The following is a 12,400-nucleotide window of genomic DNA, read 5'->3' as shown; positions in this document are numbered from 1 at the left end:
TTTTGTAACAGGAACAATAAAAAACAGCAAGGTAGCGAGTAACAAAAGTGAGCACAAACGGTATTGCAATGCTTGAAAATGAGGCCTAGGGCCCGTACTTTCGCTAGTGCAATCTCTCAACAATGCTAATATAATTGGATCATATAATCGTCCCTCAACGTGCGATGAAGAATCACTCCAAAGTTCCTATCTAGCGGAGAACATAAGAAAAATTGTTTCTAGGGTACGAAACCACCTCAAAGCTATTCTTTCCGTTCGATCTATCCTAGAGTTCGTACTAAAATAACACAAGCTGTTCTTTCCGATCGATCTAATCAAGAGTTCATACTTAAATAACACCATATGACACACATCAACCAACTCTAATGTCACCTAGATACTCCAATGTCACCACGAGTATCCGTGAGTTAATTATACGATATGCATCAAACAATTTTAGATTCATAATACTCAATCCAACACAAAGAAATTCAAAGAGTGCCCCAAGATTTCTACCAGAGAAACAAAGACAAGAACGTGCATCAACCCCTATGCATAGATTTCCCCAATGTCACCTCGGGAATCCGCGAGTTGAGTGCCAAAACACATATCAAGTAAATCAACATGATACCCCATTGTCACCACGAGTATTCATATGTAAGACATATATGAAGTGTTCTCAAATCCATTAAAGTATTCAATCTGATAAAATTAAATCTCAAAGGGAAAACTCAATTCACAACAAGATAGAGAGGGGAAAACATCATATGATCCGACTATATTAACAAAGCCCGCGATACATCAAGATCGTGACATCTCAAGAACACGAGACAGAGAGAGATTAAACACATAGCTACTGGTACAAACCCTCAGGCCCGAGGGTGGACTACTCCCTCCTCATCGTGTTGGCTGCCGGGATGATGAAGATGGCCACCGGTGATGATCTCCCCCGCTGGCAGGGTGCCGGAACGAGGTCTAGATTGGATCTCGTGGCTACAGAGGCCTTGCGGCGGCGGAACTTCTGATCTAGGGCTACCCCGAAGGGTTTTGGAATATTTGGGAATTTATAGGGCGAAGAGGGGGTACGGGAGGCCACCGAGGTGGGAACAACCCACCAGGGCGCGCCTAGGCCTGGGGGCCCAGGCGCGCCCTGGTGGGTTGTGCCCCCTCGGGGCACCCCCAGGTGCAGCTCTGGCCCATTGGGTGTCTTCTGGTCCATACAAAATCCATACAAAGTTTCGCGGTGTTTGGACTCCGTTGATATTGATTTTCTATGATCTAAAAAACAAGCAAAAAACAGCAACCGACACTTGGCACTGGGTCAATAGGTTAGTCCCAAAAATGATATAAAGTTGCTATAAAATGATTGTAAAACATCCAAGAATGATAATATAACAACATGAATACTTCATAAATTATAGATACGTTGGAGACGTATCACCCTCGAACTAGCCTCCAATGCCGGGGTTCATGATCCTTAGTAGCCTCACACGCCCAAAGTCTCCGGCTTGCGGGCGAGTTCTTTTCCCCTTATTGTTCGACTTTACAACCTCACCGATTCCTTTGTGCGGAGATTTAAGTATTCAGCCCATCGCAATACGCATTCTGTTTTGTTTGATCTTTATGATAAATCATTTACCATGGACCTAGAAGATTTTAATGAAGGATGTAAAATTCCAAAATGGGGCAGTTGTGCTAAACCTCGTAAATCTGACTGTTCTGAGTTCCTTGATAGCATTAGCGTAGGAGAAACCAGAACCATAACACAAGCCACTATAGGGGGCATTCACTTTCCTACATTACATTACTTTGCTCTCTTCATAGGTAGATGCATTAATGGTAAACATGATCATAGCCACCTTTGTGCCTCCTATTTAATTGTTCTTAAGAGTGCAGTAATGAATGATAAAAGATTTAATTTGGGGGATATCATTGCACATCGTTTACATAACAATGCTAAAGATGGGGATTTCTTTGGTGGAATTTATGCCACCCGCTTAGCTAATTATCTTGGTGTCCCCATAAGAGAAAATGACGCTTCGTTGCCACCTGCTTTCCTTGATTATAATGCTATGGTAGGTTACCAGTTTCTTGAGAGGAACGATTAGTCTCTCCTATACCGACTAATCTTTGACAAGGAGCACGTCTTCCATATTATGCTTTCTGCTCCTGCCTTCTTTGACTATCAGGTAAAACGAATATACTTCATTACCAGAGAGGAGGCGGATGAGTATGAGAGAGAGAGAGGGGGAGGCCGCTTGTCACCACGAGGCAGCTCTCCAAGCGGTAGTTGCCGCAGCTCAGTACAACCCCAACTACAACTTTGGATATCCGCCAGGCCAGCTGTGGCCCTAGACCAACTTAGGCCAAAAGCCTAAGCTTGGGGAGTACGTATTTCTCACCGACATTACATTCATGTTCACACACTCATTCCAGTTGTCGGTGTTCATAATTTTTCATTGTATTATCCATGTTAGTTTATTTCTCTCGCTTTCTTCTTGTGTGTTTGAAAAAGTTTGAGAAAATCCAAAAAAATAGTTCTCACTTATTTTTAGTTTTCCTTCTAGTTCTTATTAGTAGTAGTAAGAAAAGAAAACCCAAAAAGATTTCTCGTTCTCCTTTTGCATGTTGGGAGCTTTCCCGTGTAAATAGTTTTTCTCGTTCTTGTTTTACTTTCTTCAGAAAAACGAAAACTCCAAAAATATTTCAGTGTGTTTCTTTGAAATTCTTTTTCTTTTCTTTGGGTCGTAAGGAGAAGACCATGATGAAAATATTGAGTGGCTCCCATATGCATTATTGTTGATCTAACAAAGAGCCCATATTAACTTGTCTTCCCCTTTGAATAAATGTTGCCAATTTCAGCTTAGTCCAATGCACGTGCACTCTTATTATTATTTACATCGTTCGGTCGTGCAAGTGAAAGGCAATAATGATGATATACTATGAAGAAATGATTGAGATGGAGAAAAGCAGGTACGAACTCGACCTATTTTGTTTTTGTAAATATGATTGGCTCATTGTTCCTGATTCAACTTATTATGAATGAAACATGTTTGCAATGATAATTAGAGATTATAGTTACTCACCATGCTTAATTAGCTAGGAGTGTATAATGGTTTTTCTTGTGTGCCAACATGCATTTTAAAATGGTTATGATGTGGTATGATAAGATGATATCCTGCTTTGAATGATTCAAGTGGCTTGGCTTGGCACATGTTCATGCATGTAGTTGAAACAAAAACAACATAGCCTCCACGATATTTTTCATGGTGATTTATATCCTACTCATGCTTGCACTCAATGTTGGTTAATCTCAATGCATGTTTATGACCGTTGTCACTCTCTAGTTAGTCGCTCCTCAATCTTTTGTTAGACTTCACTTGTACTAAGCGGGAATACTGCTTGTGCATCCACTTCCTTAAACCCAAAGTTGTTCCATATGAGTCCACCATACCTACCTATATGCGGTATTTACCTGCCGTTCCAAGTAAATTTGCATGTGCCAAACTCTAAACCTTCAAATAATAATCTGTTTTGTATGCCCAAATTGCTCATGTAGCGACTGGGGGCTGTGAGTATCTTCCATACTACGTGGGTTATTCTCACGATGAGTGTTTATTCACTTGTGATTCACGAGAAAGTGGCTGGTAATCGGGATGCCTAGTTCCATGCTCGAGATCAAATCAAAATATAATCAAAAAACAAAACTCCGCCAGGATTGTTGTTGGTATGAACGGTACCCATGGATTCGGCTAGCCGTGGAGTGTGATTGTTGGTGGAGGGGGAGTAAAAACTTTACTATTCTGTTTGGGAACCGCCTATAATGTATCTAGCATGGAAGATAGTGAGATCTCGCTTGGTTGTTATGTTGATAATGAAAGCATACCGCTCAAAATTATATTAATCTCTGTTCTAAAAACTCCGAACTCTGGCACCTCTGCAAATCGCTGCTTCCCTCTGCGAAGGGCCTATCTATTTACATTTATCGTTGAGTCATCATCCTCTTATAAAAAACACCAGCCAGAGAGCACCACTGTCATTTGTATGCTTTGCTATTAATTGATGTGGAGTATAAGTGTCACTGGATCTCTTTTGCCCTGAATTATAATGTCTAGTCAGTCCTTGGTCTTCAGAGGTGCTCTGCATTTATGTTTTGCGGTCTCAGAAAGGGCTAGCGAGATATCATTATATCATATTGTATCATGATTGTTTTGAAAAAAGTGTTTTCATCCGAGATTTATTATTATTGCTCGCTAGTTGATTATGCCATTTATATGAGTAAATGTGAGACCTAAATGTTATTGTGAATATGGTTAGGTCATAATCTTGGCTGAAAACCTGAACATCAGTTAGACATATTTACAACAACAAGATCAAACAGAGTTTGTAAAAGTTTTTCTTTGTCACTTTCAGTTTGTCAACTGAATTGCTTGAGGACAAGCAATGGGTTAAGCTTGGGGGAGTTGATACGTCTCCATTGTATCTACTTTTCCAAACTATTTTGCCCTTGTTTTGGACTCTAATTTGCATGATTTGAATGGAACTAACCCGTACTGACGTTGTTTTCAGCAGAATTGCTATGGTGTTATTTTTGTGCAGAAATAAAAGTTCTCGGATTGACCTGGAAATTTACGGAGAATATTTTTGGAATATATAAAAAATATTGACACAAGAATTAACCAGAGGGGGGGCCACCCATATGCCACAAGCCCTGGGGGTGCACCCCATAGGCTTGTGGGCCCCTTGGAGCCCCTCCGACCTCAAATCCAACTCCATATAACCCTATTCGGGGAGAAAAAATCAGAGAGAAGAGTTCATCGCGTTTTACGATACGGAGCCGCTGCCGCCTCCCGTTCTTCCTTGGGAGGGCTGATCTGGAGTCCATTTTGGGCTCCGGAGAGGGAATCCGCCGCCATCATCATCGCCAACCTTCCTCCATCGCCATTTCCATGGTGCTCACCACCGGAGTGAGTAATTCCTTCATAGGCTTGCTGGACGGTGATGGGTTGGATGAGATTTATCATGTAATCGAGTTAGTTTTGTTAGGGTTTGATCCCTAGTATCCACTATGTTCTGAGATTGATGCTGCTATGACTTTGCTATGCTTAATGATTGTCACTAGGGCCCGAGTGCCATGATTTCAGATCTAAACCTATTATGTTTTCATGAATATATGTGGGTTCTTGATCCGATCATGCAAGTTGTAGACACCTATTACAAGTTATGATCCGCATACCACAAGGTGACAATAATTGGGATTCTTTTCGGTGATTACCATAGTTTGAGGAGTTCATGTATTCACTAAGTGTTAATGCTTTCTTTTGGTTCTCTATTAAAAGGGCCCTAATATCCCTTAGTTTCCATTAGGACCCCACTGCCACGTGAGGGTAGGAGAAAAGATGTCATGCAAGTTCTTGTCCATAAGCACGTATGCCTATATACGGAATACATGCCTACATTATATTGATGAATTGGAGCTAGTTCTGTATCACTGAGGGAGTCCTGGATTAGGGGGTCCTCGGACAGCCGGACTATATCCTTTGGCCGGACTGTTGGACTATGAAGATACAAGATTGACTTCGTCCCGTGTCCGGATGGGACTCTCCTTGGCGTGGAAGGCAAGCTTGGCGATACGGATATGTAGATCTCCTCCCTTGTAACCGACTCTGTGTAACCCTAGCCCCCTCCGGTGTCTATATAAACTAGAGGGCTTAGTCCGTAGGACAACAACAATCATACCATAGGCTAGCTTCTAGGGTTTAGCCTCTACGATCTCGTGGTAGATCAACTCTTGTAATACTCATATCATCAAGATCAATCAAGCAGGAAGTAGGGTATTACCTCCATCGAGAGGGCCCGAACCTGGGTAAACATTGTGTCCCCCGCCTCCTGTTACCATCCGCCTTAGACGCACAGTTCGGGACCCCCTACCCGAGATCCGCCGGTTTTGACACTGACATTGGTGCTTTCATTGAGAGTTCCACTGTGCCGTCACCGTAAGGCTTGATGGCTCCTTCGATCATCGGACAACTCGATGGCAACGATGCGATCCAGGGTGAGGTTTTCCTCCCCGGACAGATCTTTGTATCGGCGGCTTCGTACTGCGGGCTAACTCGCTTGGCCATTTGGAACAGATCGATAGCTACGCCCCTGGCCATTAGGTCAGGTTTGGAAACTTGAACTATACTGCCGATATCCGCGGAGACTTGATATTCGACGGATTCGAGCCCATGTCAGGGGCGCCACACAATCACGACGAGCATGATTTAGCTCTGCTGCCGGACTGTGTTCGGGAGATCACACCTGCAACTACTCCGGCCCTCAATCCGGAACAAATTGCGCCCTCTGTGGACGGGTGGATGGACCCCGCCACGAAGGCCGCACACTCAGTGGAGATAGCGCCGAATACTGACCTTACCTCCTATGAGACCCGTGTTGCCGAACCGTTGGATTCGTCCCCAGCCACGGACTCCGAGCCGCTTGTGTCCGTGCCCATCAAATCCGATTGGGCACCGATCATGGAGTTTACCTCCGCGGATATCTTTCAGCACTCGCCTTTTGGCGACGTACTAAACTCGTTGAAGTCTCTCTCTCTGTCCGGAGACCCTTGGCCGAACTATGTCCGGCTAGAATGGGATGCGGACGACGAAGAAATTCGCGCCCCACCCACCACCCACTTAGTAGCCACTGTCGACGATTTAACCGACATGCTCGACTTCGGCTCCGAAGACATCGACGGTATGGACGACGATGCAGGAGACGAACAAGAACCACCGCCCATAGGGCGCTGGACGGCCACCTCATCGTATGACATATACATGGTGGAGACCCCAAAGAAGGGGATGGCGACAAAACAACGGAGGATAATCCCTCCAAGAAGCAACCCAAGCACCGACGTCAGTGGCGCCGCTCTAAATCTCGCCACAGCAAAAGCAGCGATACCGGGGGCGCGCGCCAACGCGGGACGATGACCGTCACGCCGGATACACTAAAAGCAAATCCGGCCGGGCCGAATACAGCAGACAAGACTCATATGAACTGCGTCGTGATATAGCCCGGCACAGAGGCGCCGCACACCCCCTATGCTTCACTGATGAAGTAATGGATCACGAATTCCCAGAGGGTTCTAAACCCGTAAACATTGAATCATATGATGGTACAACAGATCCCGCGGTATGGATTGAGGATTTCCTCCTCCACATCCACATGGCTCGCGGTGATGATCTACATGCCATCAAGTACCTCCCACTAAAACTCAAAGGACCAGCTCGACATTGGCTGAATAGCTTGCCAGCAGACTCCATTGGCAGTTGGGAGGATTTGGAAGATGCATTCCTTGACAACTTCCAGGGCACTTATGTGCGACCACCGGATGCTGATGACTTGATCCATATAACTCAGCAGCCAGGGGAATCGGCCAGGCAATTCTGGACCCGGTTCCTAACTAAGAAAAACCAAATTATCGACTGTCCGGATGCAGAGGCCTTAGCGGCATTTAAGCATAACATCCGTGACGAGTGGCTCGCCCGGCACCTCGGCCAGGAGAAGCCAAAGTCTATGGCAGCCCTCACGACGCTCATGACCCGCTTTTGCGCAGGCGAAGACAGCTGGCTGGCTCGCAGCAACAACACATCAAGAAGTCATGACACTTCAGATAGAAAGGATACTAACGGCAGACCGCGTCGTAACAGACACAAGCGTCGCAACAACGGCGACAACGCCGAGGACACGGCAGTAAATGCCGGATTCAGCGGCTCTAAATCCGGTCAGCGGAAGAAGCCGTTCAAAAGAAGCAATCCGGGTCCGTCTAGTTTGGACCGCATACTCGATCGCTCGTGTCAAATTCACGGCACCCCCGATAAGCCAGCCAATCACACCAACAGAGAATGATGGGTGTTCAAGCAGGCCGGCAAGTTGAATGCCAAAAACAAGGACAAGGGGCTGCATAGCGACGACAAGGAGGAGCCCCGGCCGCCGAACACAGGAGGACAGAAGAGGTTCCCTCCACAAGTGAAAACGGTGAACATGATATACGCAACCCACATTCCCAAGAGGGAACGGAAACGTGCACTAAGGGACGTCTATGCGATGGAGCCAGTCGCCCCAAAGTTCAACCCATGGTCCTCTTGTCCAATCACCTTCGATCGCAGGGACCACCCCACTAGTATCCGTCATGGCGGATCTGCCGCATTGGTCCTTGACCCCATCATCGACGGATTTCACCTCACCCGAGTCCTTATGGACGGCGGCAACAGCCTGAACCTACTCTATCAGGATACAGTGCGCAAAATGGGCATAGACCCCTCGAGGATCAAACCCACTAAAACCACCTTTAAAGGTGTCATCCCAGGTGTAGAGGCCCATTGCACGGGCTCAATCACACTGGAAGTGGTCTTCGGATCTCCGGACAACTTCCGAAGCGAGGAGTTACTCTTCGATATCGTCCCGTTCCGTAGTGGCTATCACGCACTGCTCGGGCGAACCGCATTTGTGAGATTCAATGCGGTACAACATTATGCATACCTCAAGCTGAAAATGCCAGGACCTCGTGGGGTTATAACAGTCAATGGAAACACAGAACGCTCGCTCCGCACGGAGGAGCACACTGCGGCCCTCACAGCTGAGGCACAAAGCAGCCTTTCAAGGCAAACCGCCAATTCGGCGATAAAGCCCCCGGACACCTTCAAGCGAGTCCGGAGTAACCTGCAATAGGATCACCTGGCATGTTCAGAGCTTGCCTAGCAATTCGGCCCCCGTCCTAGTCCCAGTCAAGGAACGAAATCTTTGCCGCGCGTACATAATTACGCACTAAAAATACCTTGGGCATAGGCGGGGGCACGACCAGGGCACGTCCCACAATGCGGCTCAACCGCCCCAGGGGCTGTATACCTTTATCATTTCCTCTCTTTCAGGACCTTACTCTCTGGAAGCCCTTTCCGGCAGTTTGATTGCTGGACACATTACGGGAAGGAACAACCAAGGAGGCAAGAAGCTAAGACGTACAAGGGAATCCCCAGGTGGTCTCTGATAACAATCGAAGTACCCATTTTTAATACCCATACGCAGCTTATCCTTGGATAGGACATGTCAAATAGTCCTATTTTTTGTTTATTGCACTACTTATATCAGTACGCTTCGACGTATTATTTAAATAACAATGTGTAGCATTAGTCTATAATTGCATTACCCTTCTTTTTCCTTGTCTGTTTATTTACGACAACTTGCACCCGTACATTCTGGTACGACCAGTACGCCAGGGGCTTCAGTATACCCATAATACGACGTGAGAAGTCCGAACACTTTCGACAGTGCGGCACCCCGAACTTATAGCATTATATGCATCAGCTCCGAATCATGTCTTGGGTCAATAGTTGGGTTTGCCCGGCTCCCATGTTTTGGTACCTTACGTTCCGCAATATCGGCTATGGTAGCGCTGGGAGAACTACTGCGATTGTGTCCCGGTTCTTCCGGACGAGCACCTCAGTAGAGAAAGCCGAAAACTGACTGTCATGATAAGGCGAGAGTTGGTCGCTGTTCGAGAGGTCTCAAGTCCTTAAAGACTTTTTCCGCTTCGGGCGAGGAGTCGGCCTTGCCCGACTTAGGCGTATATAGCGCCCCAAATTCGGCCTTCCGAATACTAGGGGCTTCGCCAAAATTTAAAATTATAGACTTCTATGGCTAAGTGAGAGTGATAAAGCCTTATAGTCCGATTGCCTGGTTCGTTGTGCTGAACACCTCCCTCGAAGGACCCAAAATTGGGATAAAGAGTGCTCAGATTTATCCTAAACACCTCAGTACTAGTTACATGGGGGCAGAAGCCGATGACTGGCCAACTCTCAGATTTTATAAACGGCTGCACAGAAGGTAATATTTTAAATTCACAAGCGTTGCATAGCACAAATGAACTCGTTTCATATTACAGGATCGCATGAGTACATTCATTCAAATATTACATCCTTAGTACATTCCTCTGCCACAAGGCGAGAACCCTTCAAGATACTGTTATAATACATCTCGGGGTGGCGATGCTCCTTGCCTTCTGGCGGCCCCTCCTTCACCAGCTTCTCGGCGTCCAGCTTCGCCCAGTGCACCTTTGCTCGGGCAAAAGCCCTGCGCGCGCCCTCGATGCAGACGGACCGCTTTATGACTTCAAGCCGTGGGCAGGCATTCACAAGCCGCCTCACCAGGCCGAAGTAGCTATCGGGCAGGGGATCGCCAGGCCACATCCGGACTATAAGACCCTTCATGGCCTGTTCGGCTGCCTTGTGGAGCTCGACCAGTTGCTTCAGCTGGTCGCTCAATGGCATGGGGTGTTCGGTCCCAGTATACTGAGACCAGAACAACTTCTCCGTCGAGCTCCCCTCCTCGGCCCGGTAGAACTCCGCGGCATCTGACACACTGCGGGGCAGATCTGCGAATGCTCCTGGAGAGCTCCGAACTCGGGTAAGTAAAAGGAAATTTTCTTTCACATGCTTGCTTTGCATAATGAATGCCTTAGCCGCCGCTATCTTCTTAACTGCCTCAATTTCCTGGAGGGCCTTTTGGGCTTCGTCCTTGGTGTGTTGTGCGCTTTCGAGGGCCTTCGCAAGCTCGGACTCGCTCGTCTTAGAGTCAAGATCCAAGGACTCATGTTTCTTGACGAGAGCCTAGAGCTCTTGCCGCACCTCGCCCACCCGGGCCTCTTGTTTTTCCTGCTCAATGCGCTCCTTGGCCGTCTTGTCCTCAGCCTCGGTCAGCGCCTTTTTCAGGGTCGCCACTTCGGTCGTGGCCCCTGGCAAAATTCATGACGATCCTATGATCTAAGCAACCACCCTTGTTTTTTCTTATCAACATACAGACGGGGTATAACTTACCTTTGTTCTCTTCGAGCTGCCTTTTGGCAAGGCCGAGCTCTTCCTTGGACTGCTCAAGGCCCCGCTTCAGTGCGGCGACCTCCGCAGGACGTGCGGCAGCGGCTAGCAGTGAAGCCTGCATATGCACATAAACATATTTCGATTAGACTCCTGCGGTTATTATTTGATCCTCTATTCGGCCTTTCTTCGCAAACGCCGAACAGAGCATCAGGGGCTAGTGTCTATGAGGTAACATTCTCTTATAATCTGGTCACTTACCTCAAAGCCTGTTAGGAGGCTGGCACAGGCTTCAGTCAGTCCGCTCTTGGCAGACTGAACCTTCTTGACCACCGCACTCATGATAGTGCGGTGTTCTTCGTCAATGGAAGCGCCGCGAAGCGCTTCTAGCAAGTTGTCTGATGCCTCTGGATGGACAGAGGCCACCGGCACAGGAGGCTTGCCCCTCTTAACGGGGGGTCGCCTGACAGAGTCCGGAACCACCGGAGGTTCCGGCGCAGTGTTCGGCTGAGGGCCGAATTCGGAGCCCATGGGAGTCTTGCTCCCCTTGCGCCCAGGGTCCGGAACGTCGCTTTGAGGCGCCTCTAGGACTACCTCCCCTCGGCTCGATGCCCTTTGAGACAACACCTCGACGTTGTCCGTAGGGCGAGGGGTGGAGGCGGTCGGAAGTGAATCGCTATTCATATCCGACGGGTCCAAAGAACCATCCGACGAAGATACGTCGATATGGGCTCGGGATGGACTGCATAATCATGTTCGGCGTGATGAGAAGTAGTGCAATAAAACATACCATGAATTACTATGGAATCCGGATACTTACAACTTCGCCAGGGGCTTGTCCCTGGGCAACCACTCGTCGTCGCTGTAGGCGGCCATCGTGGGGCAGTCCGGGAGGAGGGTCCTTCCCTTCTTGGACCCTTCGGCTTCCCCAGTTGGGGCGGCCTTCCTTTTCTTGTCCCCCCCCCCGGCTGGGGGGGGGGGGAGAACTTTCCTCTTCCTCCTCCTCGTTTTCGTGGGAGGAGTGCGCCTCAGAGTTTTCGGACGATGAGTCCGATATAACCCTGCGCCGGAGACCCTTTCGGGTCCTCGTGGCCTTCTTCTTGGCCTTCTTCACCGGCACCTCGTAAGGCGCCGGAACCAGCATCTCCGTTAGGAGAGCATCTGCAGGATCTTCAGGCAGGGGGCTGGGCAATCGATCTGCTCCGCTGTCTCTACCCAGTCCTGTTAAATAGCATGGAGGCTTAGATCCCGCACATGATTAAACTGGGGAAAATAAACATCCTATGAGATATGAAAAACACACCGGATTGGCAGGACGCTTTGCGCTGAGTCCGCGGTCCTCGGTGAGGGGAGGAGGTACCTCGGCGCACTTGAACAACACCTTCCAGACGTCCTTGTGCGTCGTGTCGAAGAGCTCTCGCAGCGTCTGGTGCTCGGCCGGGTCAAACTCCCAAAAATTGAATGCCCGTCGTTGACACGGGAGGATCCGGCGGAAGAGCATGACCTGGACCACGTTGACGAGCTTGATTTTCTTGCTCATCATGTTTCTGATGCATTTCTGGAGTCCGGTC

The sequence above is a fragment of the Aegilops tauschii genome, chromosome 4 (assembly GCF_002575655.3).
Source record: "Aegilops tauschii subsp. strangulata cultivar AL8/78 chromosome 4, Aet v6.0, whole genome shotgun sequence".
Lineage (NCBI taxonomy): Eukaryota > Viridiplantae > Streptophyta > Magnoliopsida > Poales > Poaceae > Aegilops > Aegilops tauschii.
This window is presented reverse-complemented; position numbering follows the sequence as displayed.